The sequence below is a fragment of the Anoplophora glabripennis genome, unplaced genomic scaffold (genome assembly GCF_000390285.2).
Source record: "Anoplophora glabripennis isolate ALB-LARVAE unplaced genomic scaffold, Agla_2.0 scaffold160, whole genome shotgun sequence".
NCBI lineage: Eukaryota > Metazoa > Arthropoda > Insecta > Coleoptera > Cerambycidae > Anoplophora > Anoplophora glabripennis.
Window position 1 is genome coordinate 147,799 of NW_019416589.1, and position 25,338 is coordinate 173,136.

A 25,338-nucleotide genomic window follows, 5' to 3' on the forward strand; every position below is an offset into this window, starting at 1 on the left:
ATAACCCTGAAGTCCCATATTCCTATAACCCCAACAGCCTATAACGCCAGTTATCCAAAACCTCATAACCCTATATTATATTGTGACATCCAATGTTCTTATGTTATAGCTATTTTACATTGACAATTTATTGACGAATAAATTGAGGAAGTTCTTCATGAATCAATTCATGAATATATTGGTAAACAGTGTGGTTTTACACTGCTACAGACTTTATCAAGTTTTTTGACACATGAAGCAGTTCTACCAACGAATCAAAGAAGCAAATAAATTTCAAAAATGTCACCTTCCCACTCATAATTGTAGTGATACAACAGCGGTACCGTTTTGACACATATGATATAAATATTAGTGTTTCTAAGTAACAAATCAGTAAAAACAATGCAAAACTAGTACGACGCCACACAATTATTTACATATTCCAATAACCCCCTTATCTGAGGGTGTAAATCTGTTGGGTTGGTACTTCTGAACTTCACGAAGAAATTGACGAAAATTAGAACATGTTCTAATTATCTAATTCGTCAAGACTTGATGAATAAATTCATGAAGTTATTTCACAGCAGATTTGGTGCATTACACTTGTCCAATTTCTTGATGAAGCGACTTCATGAATTAATTGATCAATAAATTGACGAAGTTCTTCATGAATTGATTCACGAATTTATTGGTAAACAGTGTGGTTTTACACTGCTACAGACTTTGTCAAGTTTTTGACGTATGAATCAGTTCTACCAATGAATCAAAGAAGCAAATAAATTTCAAAAATGTAACTTTTCTACTCATAATTGTAGTGATACAACAGCGGTGCCGTACTGACACATATTATAAGAATACACATATTATAGAAAATAACTTTTTATATGTTACGTTTACTGCATTGTATGTCATATTAGATATATATGAAGTAGAATTTTATGTAAAAAGGGAGCTTTTAAAATTACTAAAATTGTACCGGTTTCAATGCACGTCAATCATTGATTGTGCCAAAGTCAACCAATTTTTATTCCTAAACGTTGCATCTCTCGATAATAAATTTACAGAAATCGCGTCAAAGAAAACCCCTGTTACAAGTCGGTCGCGACCGCTGGGCGTAGGGTTGATCCGATCGGAGTGATTTTGGAGTTAGTTAACACCTAGAATCTCAAGGATAAAAACGAAAATTTCTTAAATTTGAACGAGAAAAATACATAACCATTAATTTTTTATTTGCTGGATACAACCTGCGTAATTTTGAATATATCAAAACGTATTTCTTACAAATTGCTAATTGTACCAGAACGGTAAAATTTATGCAAACAGTAAACTGTTAAAATAAATTTCGCCTAAAATAAAATTTATACTTCAAGAATAGGAAAGAAAATTATTTCCATTTCCAAATTTATTTCCAGGGGCATACAACAGTTTTTGGGAATAATGTCAACAGCATACTCATATCTACGCCATTGGTTTCAGCTGAGTCTTCAATTTTTCAGATTGAATACAATTTTGTTCATATATAACGCACATCGAAAACTTCATCGCCCTGTATTTCAGAGACGGAGGCTTCAGGGATAAATGTATTTATAAGAAAATGTGTTTAAATTTGGTCAATTAATAATTACAATCTATAAGTACCTAAATATATGAGATGTCCCATTTAAGAAGTATTCTCGGTAATGACAATAATACAAGAAAAATGTTACAAAGGTACCAACTCTGCATATTATTACATTTTTTAATTTCTATTTGAATTTAAGGCCTATTTTGATAAACAAATATTGGGTCTTAGTCGTACCGTTTCGATGTTATTTGTTGTTTTTTTAATGACGTCTGCGGCATCCTTCTGTGTTGAAAATAGTGCCTAGAAACTAGGCTTCTCCTACAGTCGCACATAATTTTAAAACAAGGAGATTTTGATGCCATGTTTACTTGGGACATTCATTTTGGATTATTGGTATTGCTAAAATTAGAGGGAAATCCGCCCTAAATTGCACATCCTGTATTAGAAATAGAGATCAGAATAAAAGTATTAAATATATGTTGTGCAATCTGTAATATTAATAAATTAATAGGCTTTTATTTTAGATGCTTAAAAGTTATTTTTTTATATACTTATGTAACTTAGTAAGTTTAGTTCTGAAGTAGATAACTGAAAGGTTCGTTTCATTATAGTCAATAGAGCAAAAAAAGTCATATCTTGACGAAAATGCTAACAGCATACCATCTGTGCCATCATTCAAGACAGTCCGTAGATATACTCTGATGTTTTTTCGACTCGCAACTCTCATTAATTAATTTGTTACTAACATTTTAGTACAAAAACGCGTTTTTTTTAGTTTCTTGCTTATAAAACCAAAACTACTAGAGCAATCAATTCCGTAAATGGAAAAGTTGTAGGAAATTAAATTTTGAAGAAAATGAGAAGTCGAGCGATTCGATCGGTTGATTAGAACTGGAGAAAATTCGGAAAAACTGGAAAATTCGGCATTTTTTTAAAAAATTCATAACTGTCATTTATGAAGATTAATGTGTAAATTTTAGGAAAATTTAGAGTTAATTCAAATTCAGAAAGTGTCAGACATGTCGTTAAAATGGGTGTATAATTTTCAAAGTGAAACATTTGTCTACGCTTTTGAGTTTTTAAAGTTGTTAAAATTCCAATTTTAAATTATTAAACTAATTGCTAAAGAATGCAACACTTAAAAATATATTAACTGAAAATAAAAAAAAAATATGTTGAAATATCGGTACCATACTGGACTGTGCCTACACGTTTTTGCCCAAAACCATTTAGAGTTATCCTCCAAAAATGGACAAACCCTGTCGCTTCGGTCACACAAATTAAGATTTGAAAGGAAACACCTGGAAACTGTCACCTCCTATTGCCCTGCAAGCAGGTAAGAGAATGATGTTTATTGCAACTGCGGGGCAAAAAAGGCACAAGAAGTGATAATGTAGTGTGGGAATGAGAAATAAATCACTTGCCGCAACTCGGAACTTGTAGAAGTGTGATTTCCAGCCCCGTTCAGGTGCTAGGATTAGTTTATTGCTACATCATAAAAGTGTACTTTGCCAACTTTTACAATCTCAATCCTTTGCTTTTACTGCAAACTTTATTATTTATCGCTCTGTACCTGTTACTAAAAGCTTTTCCTCGACTTTTTTGCTCTAAAAACAGAATCCATCAAAATGGTTTTCACCTGCGCTCATAAATGGCCATTAATTTTATACCAGTTATTTCCTGAGAATATTGAAAAAAAATATACTGTTAATCACTACTGACATTTGTAGTTCCATCATTGTACTATATAAAGGGCGCAACAGAAAAAAAAACATTCTTAAAACGATTTCAAAGATTCTTAATTGGAAGTCAATCATAGTCTTTAATTAATTACTTAAGAAGGGGTTCGAGATATAATTACTCCCAAAAATGACATTAAAAAAGATTATTTTGATACTCTATTTCCGGCCAATCAATATGTGTGCAATGGAAAAGGTGTGTAGTATAACAACCCTAGGTTCGACAAAAAATAAGTAGACGTAGTTGTGGCCAAAAATATGTGATCGTCATAAGGAATACCTACGTTGTGTGTATTTATTTTTTTATTGACCGGAAGGCACTGGCTACTAACTTTGTAGAGGGGATGTATGGTTCAATTATATAAAACAAAAGCAAAGTAAATACACCTAACTTTATTATACAACGTACAACAGTCTTCAAATTAAACATGTAACATTTAACATAAAATGAGAGTGCCAGGCTCACCTAGAGCTCCTGTGGGGAAAGAGCATGGCAGAGAAACCCACGATCGTTGCTCTTACCACCCAAATATAAATACAAAACAACCGCTAACCAAAGGCATAAATTAAGAACCTTTGCTAATGATAAATAAGACCTGTCTCATTTAATGTGTCACTAAATGTCATCTGTTACCTCATATTAGTCATACACACTTCCAAGTAAAACTGAAGAGGTTTGGTGTTAGTTAGCCGGCAGAGCCGGAAGGTACTGGAGTCCCATACGGGAGGCAATCCAGCTATAGTTGAGATTTCGGAAGATCCTTCATAACACTGGAGTCCCATACGGGAGGCAATCGAGCTTAATCCAGATTCGTTCCGCACGGGCGAAAATGTTAGTAAACTCAACAAGGCTCGTATAGACGTGTGACATAAAGTGGACACAAGAAATCAAAGAACAACCTGATCTTGTTTAAAACAAGTTAAATGTGAAATAAAGAAGTCGTTATTGCACTATCTGGGCGGTCTCGACAAAATACATATTTGAACATGTCATAAATAATGAACAACCTTAAATAATAATTGTAACAATTTTATATTAGAAAAATATACGCCCCTAAGCGTAAGACAATGAAGGCTAAACATATACAGAATTATTATCATGAGACATCTATATTTTACGAACAACGTCATCATTACAAAAACAAGTTAGCTGTAAAACAAAGGAGTCATTATTATAAAGTCGGGGGCGCCCACGACGATATACATATTTTAACATGAAATAAATAATGAGCAATCGTTAATAATAAGTATAACAATTTTACCTTAGAAAAATATATGCCCTTAAGCATAAAGCAATGGAAACTAAACATACAAAGAATTATTATCATGAAACATATATAAACATCACAATCATAAGATTTCATAGAACAATTAACAACAAAGTACTTAAAGAATATTACCTGCTAACTAATAACACTTTAAACAATTAACTTTACACCACTTTGACACACTGCCCGCCGATCGTCTTACTGCCGATCTCCACACTGTTCGCACTTCAACTGACTATCTTCAACTATTTAGGCTTCCGTCCAGAATTTCCTACCTAAGTGCCTGTTTTTTGTGCTTCCTTCTATCGACCGTTAATATTACTTTTTCATTGTTATACAACACCTATGCAACAGATGACGTCGAAGTTGATAAGATAAGTACGGTTTTGCACAGGTGAATCTATTTTTCTGCCTTCACTGAAAAAATTGATTGTGTAAATATTACAATTTTGACTAGAATGTCGCGTACTATCGCAATAAAATTAGTGTAAAAAAATAGTTACTTAGAAATTATATTAAAAATCCAATTTTTATTGTTTTTACTGTCACCATGTCAATTTTCCAGAACTTATTATATACTTTTTTGTAAATGTACGCTGTACTATATAAAATATTGTTAATTATACTAATTACATGTTTTTGTACCTATTCTTTACCAGTAAAGTTACAAAAAAATGTTTTCAGCGTAACTTACTTTTCATTCAAATAAATGGGAATTTGTCCAAGATTTTGGGTATGGGTATCCTGATTTTCACCTATGATCCTTTTCTGAAAGTGTACTGAATTCTTTAATGTGTATGTGATTCATGAGAATGACAAGGTCTATGTTACTGTCAATGATAGACACTTAAATTCGGTTTAAAATGTCAGAAGAAATATTATTCGCTAGGTTTCACAGTCTTCCTTTTGATTAAGTATAACAATTTTAATATCATTTATTTGTAGCCTTTATTTCTTTTAAAATTTATTTCAAAATTGTTGCTTTTAGATAAATTTTAAGAGAGTTAAAATTTCTTTGTTATTGCTTTGTGTATCACAGATTTGTTTTCAGATTCAAATCTTCAAAAAAATCGGTGTCATTATTATTACCTCCACTCATGGCGACATTGAAAATATTAGAAAATATTTGGCAGATCAGAAAAGAAATATTATTTTTTCCTTAAATTTAACGTTCTGAATCTCGGAAATTAAACATCTTAAGACATAAATGTTCATAGGAACTTGCACCATGGGATGTTTTTTAATTTAATGATTATATATCTATTGATGACTGATATACAGGATATTTCAAAATATATGTCGGAAAATGAAGGGTGTGATTCTTTGGCTCATTCTAAGAAAAAGAGGTCTTATTAAAGTGGGTCCGCAAACGCACCGTTTTCAAGATATAAGGTGTAAAAAAAAATTTTTTTCAATTTTTTGAGATACCATTTGAGATACATAACTCAAATTTTGTACACGTATGGTCATTAATATGTAAGTATTAGCTATACTTTGGAGTGCTAATTCAATTTTCATTCATGACAGTGGCGGAGATTTTAGGATTGGGTGAGGTTTCACAACGTGTTTTATTGTTGACAAAAACAATTGTTTTCCATCTAGTTGTCCGATTTATTTCATTTTTTGACATTTTTAGTGACAATTATATTAAGTTTACAAAAGGGTCACTCAGACGTAGGTTGGAGGCCTTCATTATCGTAGGAGAAGGCCATTTTCAATAACTATTGTGATTTTTGTTGTTTATTTTTTTTATTGTTGCCACTTTCTTTCATGTTTTCCGTCATAAAACGCCATTTATTTTGAAAACGGTTCGCTTTAGAGCTTTTGATGATGAGTACTTTTTTTGTGTAGAAAACAATGGCGGTTTAAAATCTGTTTTTAAAATGCCAATTTTCCCAGAGTCGTAATAATAGAACCTCTGGCAATCCTAAAATCACCGCCATTGTCATATGAATAAAAACTGAATTAACGCTTAAAAGTAGCTGATGTTAATGATATATTGTAAAAAAATTTCACTCAAATTTCTCTCAATTTTACTCAATTTCTGTTCACACCCGATTGAGTGAAATTTTGAGTGAAATTTTCACTCTATTAGCATGCTATCTATCAATTGGGCGACTTTTAACTCTATTCTGTGTATATAAAACCAATTTAGAATTAGAGTTCACTTTTTCTCTAATATGATTTAAATTTAACTATTTATTATTGAGTCATTTTTTACCACGACTTGGTTTTTAATTAACTAAATATTGAGTGCAAAAATAAATCATTCATAAATGATTAATTAGGATATATAGAAATTAATTCAGTTCGCGGGGTCTCCTCCTGTCCTGGCTGATACCTGCCAGCTGAGACCCGCCTAAGGCCTGTTCTCATGGCGATCACGCTTTTCTGGAGCATCTAACGGACCCCTATCAACTTTGGTCGAGATTGCCGAAGCGATATGTAAGTGGTGCCATCATCACGGCGCCATTCAAATTACTCGAAATTAATATATATTTAAACTCATTCAGTAATGAGAACATTTACTCTGATTTAGGTACATGTGCACCAAATATGAATTTACGTGAAGAATTTATTTAAGGAGTACCTATATTTGAAAAGTACTCAGGTTTAGTAAAATGCCCAATATTGAGTGAAATTGTACTCAATAATTACACTCAATGGATTCACTACGAACCTTTATTGATTTCACTCACACTGATTTTTTTACAGTGTAATACGTGTACAATATTTGAAAAACAGTTTTTTTGACACCCTATATCTCGAAAACGATGCGTTTACATCATTTTGCGCACATTACTTGTTTGTTATTTTGTAGTATGTGCAATATTTTATCTGTTTGTTAATATGTAAAATACATATATACAAATTTTATTGAAATAGATTTTGGTTTTCTCTACTAGCTGTAAGTCTAAATAAAGTATATACATTTTATCTGATTAAGCAGAAGCTCATTATTATCCACACATTATCTAAGTCTGGTTACATTTACAACTAAAGAGAGAATAGTATTAAATAATTTTAATATTATTCATTGGAAATTATGTATATGGATAAAGGTCTTATGTAGGTACAATACTTATCCCATTGCTCTATTCATTTACAGTAATTTTTGATAATTGCGTTCCTTGCAAAATTTTATTTTTTTTTTAGTCTTTAGTGTAATAATTTTATTTATATTTAGTTTTATTACGTTCATACGTAAAAATTACTCATCACCATGTAACACCCTTCACAATTTTATGTCTTTTTTATTAACTATATTCCCTTAAAACTAATAAAATTTTATATTAAGGAGGTGGCGCTGGATAAAAGGTGTTATAGTATTACCACCATACTATAAAAGACCCCATACTCGGGTATATGTATATACAAAGGGGGCGATAAGTTTCAAATAAAGATAAGTTTTTAAATGGAGACAATAAAACGGCTCCAATCGCGGTTCCTGTATTAACGATTATTTTTTTACGATTTAGGTTAGGCTCATATAAAAATTAAATGCCTTGGTTATGCCCATGTTGCTTTCACATTCTCTAGATATATTGGAATCAACTGCTATTGGTAATTTATTTCCTTTAATTTATCGTTTAATGGCACTGGAAGAGATTCAGTTAAATCTAGACGGTGTTGTTTGCTGCAGACATATTGTTAAAGCTGAAATGTATACCGAAAATTTTACGCGTTTTAATTCCTTCTTTTCATGAGTTAATATTAGGATTACTAAAAATATTTATATGGTTATGTAGAAAATTAAATTTTCAGGACTGCACTGTCAGATTTCACTATCTTGGAATTATATTCTTGTTCAATATTATTTGTTTTGGAAATGTGTGTATTTAAAACCTCAGTTTGCATTCACATGGTTTATTAACATAAACATTTCCCATTTATTCTAAATATCCTACCTACCTATATCATTCCATTACCTAAAAGTTTCCTCTATGGAACTTTGTATTCAATATACAATCATTCAGAGTAGAAGTAGATCTAGTTGACAATTTTCAAGGGTCTAATCAGACAGTTTAATTTAGTTTTAGTTTGTTTAGTTTAATTGATACCCAAAATATCCTTTGCGAACCTTACAATAAAGTTAGGGAACTCATTAGGTATGGTGAAATAATTTCATACATAATACGATTATTATTTTAATCAGCATTAACATCAATTTGGAAACAGATTTTATAAAGTTGTCTATTATGATGCTACCAAAAAGTTCTTCTGTTACACTGAAAGAAATGGGCTTATTAAACTGTTTATCTAGAATAATGTGTATAGCGCATATTAAAACTTTTATGACCAATATACAACTTTTATTAAAAAAAAGCAATCATCTCCATACTCATTATTCAATCAGTTTAACTGGAAGGTGCTTAATACATCTTATGCATCTATGAAATAAAGGTTATAATGAATTACTTATACATTATTAGGTGTTACAGACTTTATATTCCAGTTGTATAGTAGGGAAGATTTGTTGTATAAAGACCAGTATCCGAATTTGTATATAACAATTGTATTAACAGAATTATTCGTTCTTATACTGAATATGTTTCCGTTTTTAACGTGTAAAACGCATTTTATAATGGTTAAGTGATCGTCGCCTCTCGGTGCATAATCGGTTATGATCGTTGTTAAGTTATATTCATAGTCTTGTAATAATAATCATATGTCAGACCCGAGAGCGAAGTGCGCCGACTCAATAAGAAACCTGGCTATTCCAGCCGCTGATTTAGGGTTCGCCGCATGAGCTCATCCCTTCTCCCTTCCCTTCTAAGATTTCAGTAGCATGATATGCATGAAGCAGAACAGTACTCAACTATCTTATACAGTCCACTTTTATTGTCCATACATGTTCAATCATTGTCAAAATAAACACACAAAACCACAACGTCTTTATTATCTTTACTCAAGAAGAGAAAATACAACAATCGTAAAATTTCCGACAGTCCGCTGGGCATCGACTTACACACGTCTAGTTTGATGAAAATGGACAGTATATGCATATGTTTTGTGGGATACATGATCATATCGCGTTGTGTGAAATGGAAAATTATTATGTAAGTATCTAACTGTTTTATGGCTTGTAATTGTTTTGTTTTTTCAAATGTAAATCTTGTCTAAATCTTAAAAATTATTATTTTGTAGGTCCTATTAGAAATCGCTGATGTTAAGTTTTACATAAGATGGAGGAACAGAAGGTGACAAAGAAGAGCATGGGTATAAAGTCAATCAACCAGAGGAAATAAAATTATATGGAAAGAAGCTCAACCTTTCTGGGGATGCTTCATTCTTAAGATGGAAGAGTTATAGTGCAAATTCTCATGAAATACAAGAAAATACGGGTGCATCGTTGCTCAGAAAATAAACTGGGACAGTTTTGGGAGCGATTTGTCATCATTTTTAATGCTTAAAAGTATGTTTTATGTATGTTTACATTAGAACCTTAGCTTGTAATTACAGTTATCCAATAAAATTTCTGAAAACTTAATAACATATTATGTTTTTAACTCATACAGAGTATACAACAGTTTAATACATTTATTATTATAAAACTTATAACCAGTACTAGATGTTCTAATAACGATATGGAACACTTTAAGTGCTATTACTTCGTAGGGTATAAAAAACGTTGTATACTAGTTATACAATAATTTAATAAAGAATAAGGTTTATATTCACTATACAACTGTGCTAGCAATACGCGTTTTATATCCAATATTCACCTATTTAACTGTCACATATAGTATACAATGGTCTTATAGTGGCATATAGAATTCTAATAAAGAATAAAACGCATTTCTTTAAGTGTATATTCTTTATCTTTAGCAATAAAAAAGGTTATCCTCGTTTAGATTCAGGGAATAGAATGGGCATTCCTCATGTCCACAGTGACCAGTTTATTATGGAACCAGTCCAATATCGTTTTGCAAAAAAAATAGGTTACTGTTTGAAAGTACTGGAAACGCTATGTGAAAACGATGGATATGCGTTTTGGTTCGAAAACAAATACCTCCCTTTTCATAATTCATCATTTTATAACCCTCCGAAAGATTTTTTTATGTCGTCGAAGACTAACGGATTTGACATCGATGATATCTAGTTGAGATATTCGACTGAGGGAATATTTGTCTTGAAATTGAATTTAAATTTAGTTCAAGTTTATATATATAGAATGCATCATTTAATGAACTAAGAGAACGGCCAATAAATTCCTCGGAATTGTTATCACAAGTAGCCATTATGTGACCGCCTTGTTAAACATCCCCTAGAATTGTTAGATATCGCCACATCTGGTCCCCACAGTAAATCAGTGAAGTAATTTATATACCACCATTGTCTGTAAATTCTGGAAGATGTCGGAATTATTACGTCTCCTTTTTAAAACAACCAGCAAAAACGAGCACATATTGAAGACAAACATCGTTTTCAATATTTAAATGTCTTCATGAATCTCAGTAAAGACAACAGTGATTTTAAAACTTAGCCAAAGAAATTAGTTTCTGTTAACCATGAAAATTCATCGTGACTAAAGTCAGTCAAGTTGAGTAAAGTTATATTTCATCCAATGATGTACGCACACTCCTTAAAAAGTTATGAAACAATTACAACGATCCATTTTCATTTAAAAATGCATCTGTTTTGGGAAATATGGCTTGAACATGTAGGTAATTAAATTCACACCTTGTAGTAGATTTCCTACGTTTTTTTAATAGGTAATTTTAGAATTACGTGGTATAGGAAAGCGGAATTACGCGGAAAAAGCAAACACAAGTAATTGAAATACTCAGTGTGCAAACAGTGGGTTAATTTCTATCAGTAGTGTAGTTGTAGAGAGCAATTTGTATTTGACGCAGTACAGTCGATATGGGAATATAGTTCAAGGGCGTAGTGGACGAAAGGCAAAAAGGGTACTGATTTATTGAATTTCAATGTTAGTTTAATATAATGTGTATTTGGCTACAGTTTTTCATAAAACAAGCGTTAATTTATAGATTAGCGTGTAAGGTTGTAGTGTGCAGTTACTTTTTTTATAATTTTAATTTTGTTTTATTAAAAATGGTATCAGCAAATATATATTTCATTACGAAAAGGCCATATTTCTATATATCTATAATTCGCTGTCAGGTTATGTACCTACTAGTAAGATTGCTACAACATTTTTTCTAAAAAATATGCAACACTTACATGGATCATCAAAATATAAAACGAAAAGAATGCACCAAAAACGAAATAATAGTAGAGGCTATAAGTTAGTTATTCATCTTGAACTTCATCGAACAATTCTGTTTCATTAATGATCTACCAACGCTAGATCTACATTTTTAATAATTTTCAATAAATGTCCAAAAGCAAGGTTTTTATCAACATGAAGAGGATTTTTTTTATGGCAGATAGAATGCATTCATAACAAGCATTGTCAGTCATTAAAATCGTTGAAATTTCAAAACGACGCCTAAAAATTAGTAATGATTAAAATTGTTAAAACTTATTGAGAATCTCTGGAATCGTTTCAAAGTTACATCCTACATATAAAAAGGTAAATATTTGTGGTCGTAACAAAAGTGAAGTTATTTATTTCTTTAAATTAATATTTTCATTCCTTTCTTTCTATGAAACCATAGTGTGCACACTGAAATAGTCCATCAATACAGTAACAGTGAATTAATTGGCAGCGTGTGGAAACGCTGATGAAAACTGCAAATCAATCGCGCACACTTCTGTACAATAATTTCCAAATAGGCGTTAATCAACTCAAAGAGAGGCAGAGCTATCGGTGGAGTCAGCGGTCCCAAAAAAGTTTTCGCTGTATCAATGTGGTAAGTCATTGAGTATTAAAACAAATTGCTGTATGTGCCAAAGATATTTCTGTCAATCGTCCAAATTGACACTAAAATCAATTCTGGTACGAATAAGTTTTTGAAGATGCTAATTGTTTTTATGTTTTTTCGATTATCTTGTACATGTCTTTAAATATCATCTTCTCCAGTGACATTCTAAAATATCACTTTTTTGAGGATAGGTGTTTTGTGTTGTATAAAAGAATATTTTTAGGAACAGCTGGTGTTGACTGTGGCATAGAATATTGCATTTTTTCGATAACAGCCTACTTTCAGCAATTTTGATAACGGTACCTATTTCGTGTAAAATTAAGTATTTTAGTATAGAGAAGACTGTAGCTTGCGATTTCTACAAGGAATTTTGAATTTGATTTGAATTAATGGCTACTTTTTTCAAAAAAATACCCTGAGGATTACAAGTTTGTGTGCATGTGCTTATACCGGGTGTTACAAAATTCGCGGACACAGACTGTGGGATCATATTAAGCTAGATAAGGTGATAAAAATGTGTCTATGATTTTTCAATCAGACCAATATTTTTCGAGACATAGCAGTATCAAATATCCAAAAATATTAAAAATATATATTTATAAATTTCAATTTTCAATCATTAAAAATAAACAATTACGACAAACGAGTTACAACAATTGTTTAAAATTTCCACCGTCTGCTGTTAAACATACTTCAGCACATTGTGCTACTGCTCTAATGGAGTTGTGGTGTATCACCTCTGGTGTTATTTGCTGAATTAATTGAAATAGGCGGTTCTGCAATTCATTCAAATTTGCCACTGTACACTGTTCTGTACACCAACGTTTTTAAGAAGCCCCAAAATAAAAAATCACATGGCGTTAGGTCTGGACAACGAGGTGGCCAAGCAAATGGATCGCCTCTGCCAAGCCAACCGAACTGCTTCACCTGCACGATTATTTGAAGCTCCGAGAGCCATCAGCATATCATGCTATTCACGATTTGAATAATTGTGGCATATTATTTTGCAGTTTGTATTGACAGGTATTTTTACTGTACTCGAACGATGTCAAAGTATTGATAAATGCTTTTTGAATTGTCATTAATTGTTATAGAGCTGTCAGTTTCAAACAATACAACAAATAACGCCAGAGATAGTAGGTACGCAACTCCATTCGAACTGTAGCACAATGTGCTGAAGCACGTTTAGCAGCAGGTGGTGGAAATTTTGAACAATTCGTTTGTCATAATTGTTTATCAGATGATTAAAAATTGAAAATTTTTATTATTTTTGGATATTTAAAACTGCCGTATCTCGAAAAATATCGGTCTGATTGAAAAATGATAGAGACATTTTTTTATGACATTATCTAGCTTAACATGATCCTATAGTCTGTGTCCACGAATTTCGTAACACCCGGTATAACGTGGAGTTTGTTGCCGATATCATTTGTATCTATTTCTTATAGGTACCTGCATATAAAGTATCTCAAATTCGATACATCAGCAAATTAGGAATATATTTTTTAACGAAAATCGGGGACTTTGGAGCCACGGCGCCGCTGTCGGGACGTATTCCCCAGAGGCGCGAGGTATCCGATACAGGGAACTGGATTGGGGTCTGCATAGTTGTAATGTATTTCCAATGGGGCGCTCACTTCTCATGTTGCTCCACTTAGCCCTTTATGGTGATACTTTAACCCTTTCGGATGTGCCGGAGTTCACCCCCTACGCCGGTTCCGCACCCTCTCGAGCCGATGCGCAGGTGGAATGATCTGTACTGTTTAGTTTAACATCGCATTATTTCCGATTACACGGGGATGTATATCATTTGGAAGCGTAAAAGATTAGGATTTAAATATCGGGGAACGCTCATTCTGAACGCTGGAAAGGAGTTCTAGCTTTAATGAAAAGATTTTACGGAATTTGTTTCACGCAAACAGGAGAAAATGCATAAATTGATATACATTTTTCTCCGTCAATAAACTCTTTGTTTGACATGTTACTATGCAAACGATTATAAATCCAGAACTAATTCAATTTCTCTCAATATAACACATTTTTCTGGTAGGCGGAAGATAATTAATCAACAGCAGTTACGAATTATTCTGAGCTAATCGAGGTTTGGTTCATTAAAACAATAACAATGTTAACTGGTATTCTTGACAGTTTTTATATTGAAGGAAGGTACATTAAAATATTTCAAGCCAAACAATAACATCTGCGTGTGAATGTAACGTAAGTTGACAAAAAGAAAGTTGGACCTGTTTTATGTATTATATTTTTATGGTTGTTTTTGTTTCGGCAATAAATTGTTGTTTCCTTTAAGATAAAATTGTGGAGAGTTGAAGCACTTCGGCAAATACTTCATGCACTCAATTACTCCACGTCTGCTATAATTAGACAGAAAGGATGAATGAACTGACGTAAAAGCAGAAGTGAAGTATCAAGTTCGTGAAAGATTTTTATTTGACTATAATGATTTCAATATAATTTAACTTTAATTGTTCGTGTTATTTACACAAAAGTGCTTGCTAAAAATAAGAGAAGGAGTAGTAAAATTATATCAAAGATGAAACTAGTAGAAACAAAAGTAAACATTAATACGATGAAGTTAAATAGTTTGGAAATAGAGTAGAATATAATATTTAAAAGAGCTACAAAATTTATAAATACAGTTCTGATAAAATAATATATTGTCAAAATGATTACTAAAATAGCATGAAAAAGTATAAAAAAAGTTAATAATCTTTAATATAAATAAGGAAAAGTAGAGGACCCAAGACGGAACCTTATGGAATTCCATGTTTTACTTGTAGTGGATTTAAAGCAATTATAAGTAACACATCGCAACATGTTAATTAAATACATTTATGAAAGACATACATCCTCCGCCGAGAAATAAATAAATAAAAATATAAATTATTTAATAAAATATCATGAGAAACACAATGGTAGGCTTTATCTAAATTTAACAATTGTGAACATACATAATCCGTTGTTTATACAGGGTTCTTGACGGGAAGTGATCTAAACGTTTCGGAGGAACCAAAGACAATATGACCCTGAAATTTTGTTAATGGGTGTTATCAGATATGTTTTCTTCAATGAAAATAATGCCATCAACATAGCACTTCTGGTTATACCGGAAGTAGCTGTCAACTACGTTAATTTAAATGGAACACCATATAATATTATTGCATTATCGACAAGATAAATTAAAAATAAGTCAAATATGTTAAAGTTTCCCTTTATCTAAATCTAACCGTTTTCAAGATAATCGACATTTTATAAAAATTTTGACAGATGCAAGCGTTTCGAAAATTATACAAAGTGTTCCATTTTTTACGTTACATTTTGAAAACTTAAAACCGACAAACCTTCTTAAATTCAAATTTAACACTGTATTTTTCTGCAACATATTATAGAAAATCAAATATGCATTGTAGGGGTTACAGTTTCAATTTTTGTCTTATTTTCAATTTATCTTGTCGATAATGCATTTGTGTTCCATTTAAAATAACGAAGTTGACAACTATACTATTTCCGGTATAACCAGAAGTGCTACGACGATGCCATTATTTTCATTAAAGAGAACATATCTGATAATCCCCGTCAACAAAATTTCAGTCATATTGTCTTTGGTTTCTATGAAACGTTTAATAGGCCACTTACCGTGAAGAACCCTGTATACCTATAATGTAAAACAATCCTATTACTGTTATAAATTATTCTGAGCTTAATAGCTGAAAGGTACCTATATAATTTTAATAACGCCTTAATAAACTTTGGTAACCAAGATTATGAATGAAGCAGGTCTACAGCAAGATGTAATAGTTATAATTACACTTTTTATAAATAGGTAGAGTGATTCACTATATCTTGTTTTTAAAGTTATAAAAATATGTTAAATATAAAAGTTGCACTATTTTTTATGAATTTTTTCGAAAATGATTGTAGAAAAACAAATTAAGTCGAAACAAAATGGCTGCGGATGTTAACTATATTAATTTAAATGGAAGACCCTGTATATTTTTACATATTTGGATAGAACGTTCCCTGTCGAGCATAATCATATAGGGTTTGTTGGGTCCATCTCTAACAATAACTGAGATATTATTAAAAAACGAAAAGAAGGTTTTTTATTAAGAAAATAAGACATCTTGCAATTGTTAGACCCCTTTCAGGCATTTGTGTCTTTTTTCCAATTACGTAAAGATTTACAGATTTAGTTGTAATATATTTTGACATATCGGACATTGATATGATCCAAAATGCGTATAGGTGTGTTAACTGAATCTCACTAATTACTACCTGTCACTGTCATATAACATTGTCCATGAGTTACCCCTCTCACGGCCTAATTAGTGAGATTTATTTAAAATACCTCTACGTATTTTGGACCATATCAATGTCCGCTATGTCAAAATATATTATAACTACTGTAAATCCGTAATTGGAAAAAGGCAGAAATGCCTGAAATAGGTCTAACATTTATTACAACATGTATTATTTTCATAGCAAAAAACCTTCTTTTCGTTTTTTAATAGTATCTCGCTTATTGTTAGAGATGGACCCAACAAACCTGATATGACTATGCTCGACAGGGATCGTTCTATCTATTTAAAAATATACAGGGTACTCCATTTAAATTAACAAGGTTAACATCAGCGGCCATTTTGTTTGGACTTAATTTGTTTTTCAACTATCATTTTCGAAAAATTCATAAAAAATCGTGCAACTTTTGTATTTCACATTTTTTTGTAACTCTTAAAAAGTTAAAGGAGAGAGTCAAAATATAGTGAATCACCCTGTACAACTTCGAATATTTTGGTGAATATATCACTTGTATTAAAAAATTAATTAGGTGTGTCATCGGCATTAAAATAGGAGTCATTATGAATTTTATGATGTTTCTATCAAAATTACAAATATCCATACATTTTTTATTCTTGAAAGTAAGGATTAATTAGGTCCCTTACAAGGTTCAATTTCAGTAAATATGATAATGTTCATGGGGACATATGTTGCACGTTTAAAATGAAAAACTTCAATTGATAATTTACTTAATAACTCATCAGCTGTATTAACAAAAGAATATTCAATTCATCAGACGTGAAATATACTAATTGTTTACAAACTTCGAGAAATTTTTTTTTAATGGTAGGTATGTACAATGCATTAAGAGTATGGATTTTCAATAATCAAATTCGTTTAAACTGCAATATGGCACTTAATCAAATTAAATTATTAAAACTTACTGTGAACATCGGAATCAATCCGACATACATATTAGGTGTGTATTTGTAGTCGTAAATGTCGTGTCGTTCTTTGTCCCATATTTTGTAGTAAACAGAAAAATTATTAGTTCGACGAAAGTATTCATTATGGAAACGTATGCCTTTTATTGTGAAAATTATTATACAGGGTAGCCCATCGAAAACGTACCGCAAGGCATTACAGGGTAGTAAAGAACTTTTCGGCAAAATCCAAAAACAGGTCAAATTTGTTTCTGAGGGGGACAACTTTTGGCTCAAAAAGCATACCAAAATCTTCAACCCCCTAAGTGGGGGTGCTATCCCCTAAATTTTTTCAAATGGGAATGGGGGTCAAGTGGGGGGTCATTAGAAAGGGCTTTTAATTCTCTATACATCGATTCTTACTTTTTGAAAATCGATTCATTATTTTAGAAAATATGCAGCTTTGAAAATACGAACAATATTTTTGACGAGAAATGCGAAAATCGATTTAATTTTACTTCAAAACTTACGGTATTAGTCAAGTAAATGCTGAAAATGTTGTCCGCCAACTTGCATACAATGATACAGGTTGTCTTCAAACCGTTGTCGAACATTCTGGAGCACTTGCGGTGTTACTTCGCGACATACATTAATGATTCGTCCTCGCAGATCTTCCAAGGTATCAGGTGGAGTGCTGTAAACTTTGCTTTTAATGTGCCCCCAGAGAAAGAAATCTAAAGGATTTAAGTCGGGTGACCGAGGGGGCCACTCAATTGCACCTCTTCGTCCTATCCAGCGTCCTGGAAACGTCTCATTTAGGTAATTGCGCACATTGAGCGAGTAATGTGGAGGAGCTCCGTCTTGCTGGAAAATCAGTTCGTGTTCATTGTAAGCAGGGTCGTCCTCTATGATATTTGTTAGAGCTGGGTCGATGACATTTTGTAGTAAATCCAAGTACATATCGCCTGTCAAATTTCCAGGAAGGAAAAAAGGACCTACAATGGAATTTCCAAAAATACCTGCCCATACATTCAACTTCTGGGGGTGTTGGGAGTGTGTCTCATGGAAAATCCTTGGATTGGTATCAGCCCAGTAACGACAATTATGGCGATTCACTAAACCATTCAAGAAGAACGTACACTCGTCCGAAAAACACACATTAAAGAGGAAATTATCGTTTATCGCTCGTTCAGTCATTATTTCGCAAAATTGCAAACGACGATCAAAATCGTCTTCATTTAGCTCTTGCACTAGCCGAATCTTATAAGGATGGAATTTGTATTTTTTTAATATTCGTTGGACACTTGTACGACTCACTCCTGTCGCAGTAGCCAATTGCATTGTACTCAGCGTACTATCCATTGCCACTTGCCCCAATACCGCTATTTCCGTAGGTTCATTTAGTACCGGATTTTCAACCTGCCTCTTTTTGTTATGAACGGAGCCAGTTTCGCGAAATTTGGCCACCAATTCGCGAACAATTTTTCCAGACGCATGTTTCTCAGGATGCCGTTGGTTGAACAGTTCGGCGACCCGATTTCCGCATTCATTGTTTTTGAAAAAAAGCTCAATAATTTCTACTCTTTCTGGAATTGAGTACACCATAATTAATCAATTTAAAAGACTCGGCAGTATTGGTACTCTTCAACTACAAGTCACAAGACAGTTATCTAGCAACTTCTTGTGGCCTATCTAAATACGAAACAAAAAGCGGACAATTTTTTGCTCACCAAAATCAGGCTAAAGAATTCGCAAATCAGAAAAAAAAAAACAGCGAATTCTTTTGAAGGAATTTACCAAGCTAATACCGTAAGTTTTGAAGTAAAATTAAATCGATTTTCGCATTTCTCGTCAAAAATATTGTTCGTATTTTCAAAGCTGCATATTTTCTAAAATAATGGATCGATTTTCAAAAAGTAAGAATCGATGTATAGAGAATTAAAAGCCCTTTCTAATGACCCCCCACTTGACCCCCATTCCCATTTAAAAAAATTTGGGGGATGGCACCCCCACTTAGGGGGTTGAAGATTTTGCTATGCTTTTTGCGCCAAAAGTTGTCCCCCTCAGAAGCAAACTTTACCTGTTATTGGATTTTGCCGAAAAGTTCTTTACTACCCTGTAATGCCTTGCGGTACGTTTTCGATGGGCTACCCTGTATAGTTAGTTTATATATTGATACCGGATTAATTATTCAATTCACATGTCAAGTAATGACAATAATCACTTCAATTTAGATTTTTATAACATAACATCCAATACAGAACATATATTTGCCTACAAATGTAACTTCAACAAGCTACCACAGAACAACTTGGTAGACTTCCACTGGCAATCACAAGTAAAACAACCATTAGTTAGCGGCCAAGTAATCCAGGCAGACCTCGCTCCTCGAAAAATTATGCAATGAACTGACTGGCGGCGGCTTTTCGACGTCGACCTACTATGTTTACGAACATCATATTTCCAACAATATTAATATTAGTAATGTTATTTTAGTCATTTTAGTAATGTTTAGTGAAGTTATTTACTTCCCTGGATACTTATATTAATTGCGTTTTGTTTTTTTTTTTGTGAAAAAAAAACAGTGTACCTGTGGTATGTATGATAACTTTTGGGAGCGATGAAGAACTGCACATATGTATTTATGTACAACGATTCAGAGCTATCGGTGGAGTCAGTGGTTCCCAAAAAATTTTCATCAATGTCAATGGTAAGTCAGTAAAGGAATAAATATTTCATCAATTTTCGCCCCTTGATTTATTTACACCCCAAATGTGTACAACCTTTACTTAAAACTGTCTTTGTTTTTAAAAAAGGACATTTTGAAACTGAATTTCAGCGTCTACATCCCATATTTTCTCTGATAAATTTATGTAAATCTTAGTAGTTGGTTGCCGAATTCACACAGTTCTGTGTCCCTTAATCCTGGAATGCCCTGTATAAATCCCCTGTCTATTTGTTGATATCAGGGCGTTTTGATATATAAACTCCATCCACGTATTTACTGATATTAGGTCAAAGGTAGGAGAATTCAATTTACTCGACTGACGAATTTGAAAGCACATTTTTTTCGCCTAGTCAAAATATCCCAATTTAAAGCGATAACCCTCTGCGACCCACGGAGCCCGTATTAGCTGCTTAAACAACCTGCGTCGACGAGTTTATATTTATTAAACGCCGCTTGTGTAAATAAGCGAATTGTAAAGTTCATTTTTCAGTTTGTTTACCTCACGTATAAGTAATTCAAAAGTTTTGTTCAACTTTCTGCCGCGTGTATGATGGATGAAAGCGCGGCGCGCGGACCGTGGATCATTTTACAAGAAAAATTGGTAACAAAACTTTCATGAAGGCCGGCTTAAACGAAGGTATTTTGTTTGCATATCAATTTAATTAGGCTTTGATGTTTGCCGGCGCAGTGTAAATGCAATAATAAATGCATTAAATTTGTTTCCATCAAGGACGCGCCCGTTGTACGTGCTATAAAATACGACCGCGTCGTTGCATGATTAAATACTGTGTTGAATCGACCACATGCATGCAGAAATTGAAAAAAATAACATGTGACCTTTTAATCAAGTGAGAAAATACTGCACTGGCGTTGTTGCACAATATTATATCTTTGCAGGATAAAGGAGAGGAGGACTGTTAATAGAATTCTATACAGGGTTCCGGAAACGAATATCCTATACGATAATAAATTATCTTTTGCGCGCAGCCTTTGCGCCATTTCGTACTTCTTTTTTCTTGAGTAGGTCGAATCCTCAGTGTCATATGCTGTAAATGGATTTTATAGTCCAATTAAATAAGCCTTTAAATCGAAATTTTAGTCAACTTGCCTGAATTTTTGATATGAGTTAGTTTGAGGTATTTTATTACAATAAGTGACAGTAATTTTTTGTTCAACCCCCGGCCAAGGGTGAAAAAAGATAAAACAAAGGGGTTTTTCAAGATAACTCAAAAGGGTTAAGGCCTAGAAAAAAAAGTTTCGCATAATATTTGTAAAGCATACAATTCTACATAAAAATGGCGTCTTGACTTTTTCTTGTACTATTAAAATTAATAGAGTTAGGGAGGCTAGAAGTTAAGAGAAAATTTCAGAAATTTAAAAAAATCATAAGCACAAAAATGAATGAATTTTGTAATTTCTTTTTCAATCTACTCTAAAAAATGTAACCTTTCTTTTCAGCGAAATGGAATGGATCTTTTAATTTTTAATAACTATGTTATAACAATTTCAAATTTTTAATAGTTAATTTTAATGATTTAACAAAACTAAAACAATTTTTTTTATACTATTCGATTGATTATTTGAAATAATGAAAAGTTGCCTTCGAAATTCTTTTTACGTTTGTTTTTTAGACAGATACAAATTTATTTACATTTTTATTTTTTAGCTGCTAAGATAAAAAATCACGTTCGCTTTGTCGCACTCATGGTACCGAAGTCGTGGACAACTCGTATGCCCATGACAGAGATAGATTATTTCGTTCATCAATGTCAATGCGCGAGCGTCAGTAAACGTGTGTTTCTTTAAATTATTATATGCTCAATATCCGTCGTTAATCTCAAATAGGTAAATATTAATAAGGACTAATATTTTTTGTTGATTAAATTTTGAAAAAGCTCGATATTTTTACGCATTCTTGTCTATGTGAAACATGTGGAAACTTATTTATTAATACTTGTAAACTTGTAGTCTGAATTATATTAATAATAACATAGTGATAACAATAATATAAATATATGTCATATAATTTCCTCTCCAAAACATGAAGAGAACAAGAAATTTTCTTACAAGGAAACTACCCCAACCCAAACACTCCGATTTTCAGGATTTTTATATATGTTGTAAATTAACATGAGTGGATCACATCTATACAGGGTGTAAGAAGTTTGACTACCATTACTTGAGATAGACCAATCACAAATGAACAAAAAAGTTGTATATTACAGTTTTCAAAATACAGCGAGTTTTAATATTGGGGAGTTTCATCAAAACGTGACAATAGCGCTTAATCTGCTGATGCATATCACGTGTATAGTCGTTACGATATCAGTTGGAACCGCATAAAAACATTTAACTCATAAACTCTACGAAATCCATAGGCGTCCAGAAAAATTTTGTCCTGTCTCGTCTAGATATACTATATTCCGAGCTATATTCCCATTTAGTTGACGATATTCTCTAATTTTTTGTAAATAATCTTCCCGAAGTACAACTATACGTCGTGATTCCATAATTACCATACGATTGTCAAGTTTTGTATTTTTAAAACCGCATTGTAATAAAACATGTCGTAAAATATCTAAAGATTTATAATCAAGATAATCGCTTAATTTATCTCGAATCATGTTTAAAGTCGTAAAGTACATCTGTGGTAAAATCGTCAATATTCTTTAATTTTGTATTTTTCCGTTTATTTGTACCGTGATTAATAATGTCTCCTTCTTTAATAATTACGCTATAAATTGTCATTTTTATATCTTAGTTAATTCGCTAATTCATTTCCTAATTTCTTTATCACATTGTTCACTAGTTTTTCTTTTCGAACATTCATATATATATTTAAAGTAATACGTTGACTTTGTAGGTACGTGTAAATCTTTATTTTTAAACTATGAGTTTGTTTCGACGCTTTCGACAAAAACCGGCTCGACTATTTGGGGATTTTCCTGGATTATTTCGTTATCTTCCGTTTTAAAGAGTCTCCAGAAAGCCATGCTAAATTACTAGATAATTACATATAATATTTATTTTAATAACCATTACCCTTTACTGGTTACGAAATGAACAAATAATATTAACTAATAATTAATAATACGTATTATATCAACAATAAATATACCGCGCCAAGCACTGCTCTCCACTGCACTGGCAAAGCCAAGTGAACCGCGTTCAACACCAAAGTAATTATAGAATACTTGCAAAAACTTATTTACGACCTAGTGGACCAATACAGGTTTGCTTGGAGTATAAGTTACGAGACAGATCATGGCTAAAGTATAGGAAGAACTTTCAAGAGAAGTGCAGACGGTCCTGTGCTTTAAGATTCACAGGTTCGAATTGATATCGTAACAATTTTACACGCGGCAGACTTGTCCTAAGGAAAAAATGTAAACAACTATTATTGTGAAACATTTAGTAAATTTCAAGACAATTGTTTTCCAGTTTTTAAATAAATAAAATAAAATGTACCTATTTTGTAGTACAAAGATAGTGTTGTGCTTAAATTTTAGCTTCAGTAATTATGAATCTCGTAAAACTTAACTTTTAATCAAATTACGTATTTGAAGAATATGTAATTAAAGTACACAAATATTAACGTCATCCAAATAATCATACGTGTTAAAGATAATTTAGGTACTTATAAAAAGTCAAAATTCAGTAATTTTGAAACGCACAAGTATAAAACAAATTACAACATATGTTCAAAATGTTCACCACTATTTTCGATGCACGCACGACGCTTCGAATCCAATTTTCGCACACTTGCTGGAAAACACCTAAAGAAAAGGAAATAGTGGTACGTAAAAAACACCATTGGTGGTTGCTGGACACCTTAGTACCTCGTGTTAATAAACCGCCGCGCCGTTGTCACATTGCTCGATATGAATTTTATCGAATTTTAAATTTATTACAACGCTAATTATTTTTTAGAATTAAGCAAAGAAGTTCAAATCAGTGATAAACATTGTATTTTATGGTATTCTATGCACACAGTCATGTCAATATTCCTTAATTAATCGAACTTTTGAGAATATTGGGAATACCTAAAGCATTCTTTTGTTTATTATATTTTTTAGTGGTAGAGATTTTGAGAAATTCTTTATTTTATAAAACGCTTTACTTAATGTAAACTAAGTATACTTGTCGACAAAATGCTTTGTTTAGGAGAAAAATGGATGGCACCGTTCAATTACGGTGTTAGTTACTGAAGTACTTTAATATAATCAAAGTTTTTACAGATTCCGAGAAATTTACATTTTTTAAATGACAGATATTACCTGTAGTTTTGCTCCCTGATTTTGCACCTGATTTTTAAGCATGGCTTATTCGTTAATTTTTATTTTTATTAAAATCCGAAGATAAAATACAATTTCAGTTTGTACTCATTATTAAATAGTACTTTGACTAATAATTTGCGTAGAAATTTAAAAGCAAAGTTCAATTTTATTAAGGATGCCTTTAATATTTAGCCTCATTATTTTGAATGTTCCACTTTGTAATAATGTTACATTCAACAAAACTATAAAAACAAGAGACGAGTGTAATAAAATTACAGTACTTTATGGATATTTTAATGCTTTATCCAGTAGATACTATACTCTTTGAAAATCATTTCAAGCACAAAGAAAAATGTATGAAAACATGTCTAGACGAAATTATTCTTTCTTGATATAAATTGTATGAAATATAATAGATCAGTATCACGCAACCAGATTGACTGCTTATGTTTTCATACTTTATTTATATCATCACGTTTTTACGTGCCTCGCAATTCAGTGTTATTAATCAACTGCACAATTATCGCCTTAGAAACGAGTTCGAGTTATGTGTAAGTGTATATGTCATACATAAAAATACATCACGTTTATTGTGACGTGAAATAGTAATACGCATACAATTTATTTATTATTTAATTTAAAAAAATTGTAAAATTACCAAAGTATTGACTATTTCGGCGCTACATTCATGTAAAATTAGCTTAAACATATAAAATTACATTAAGTATACGA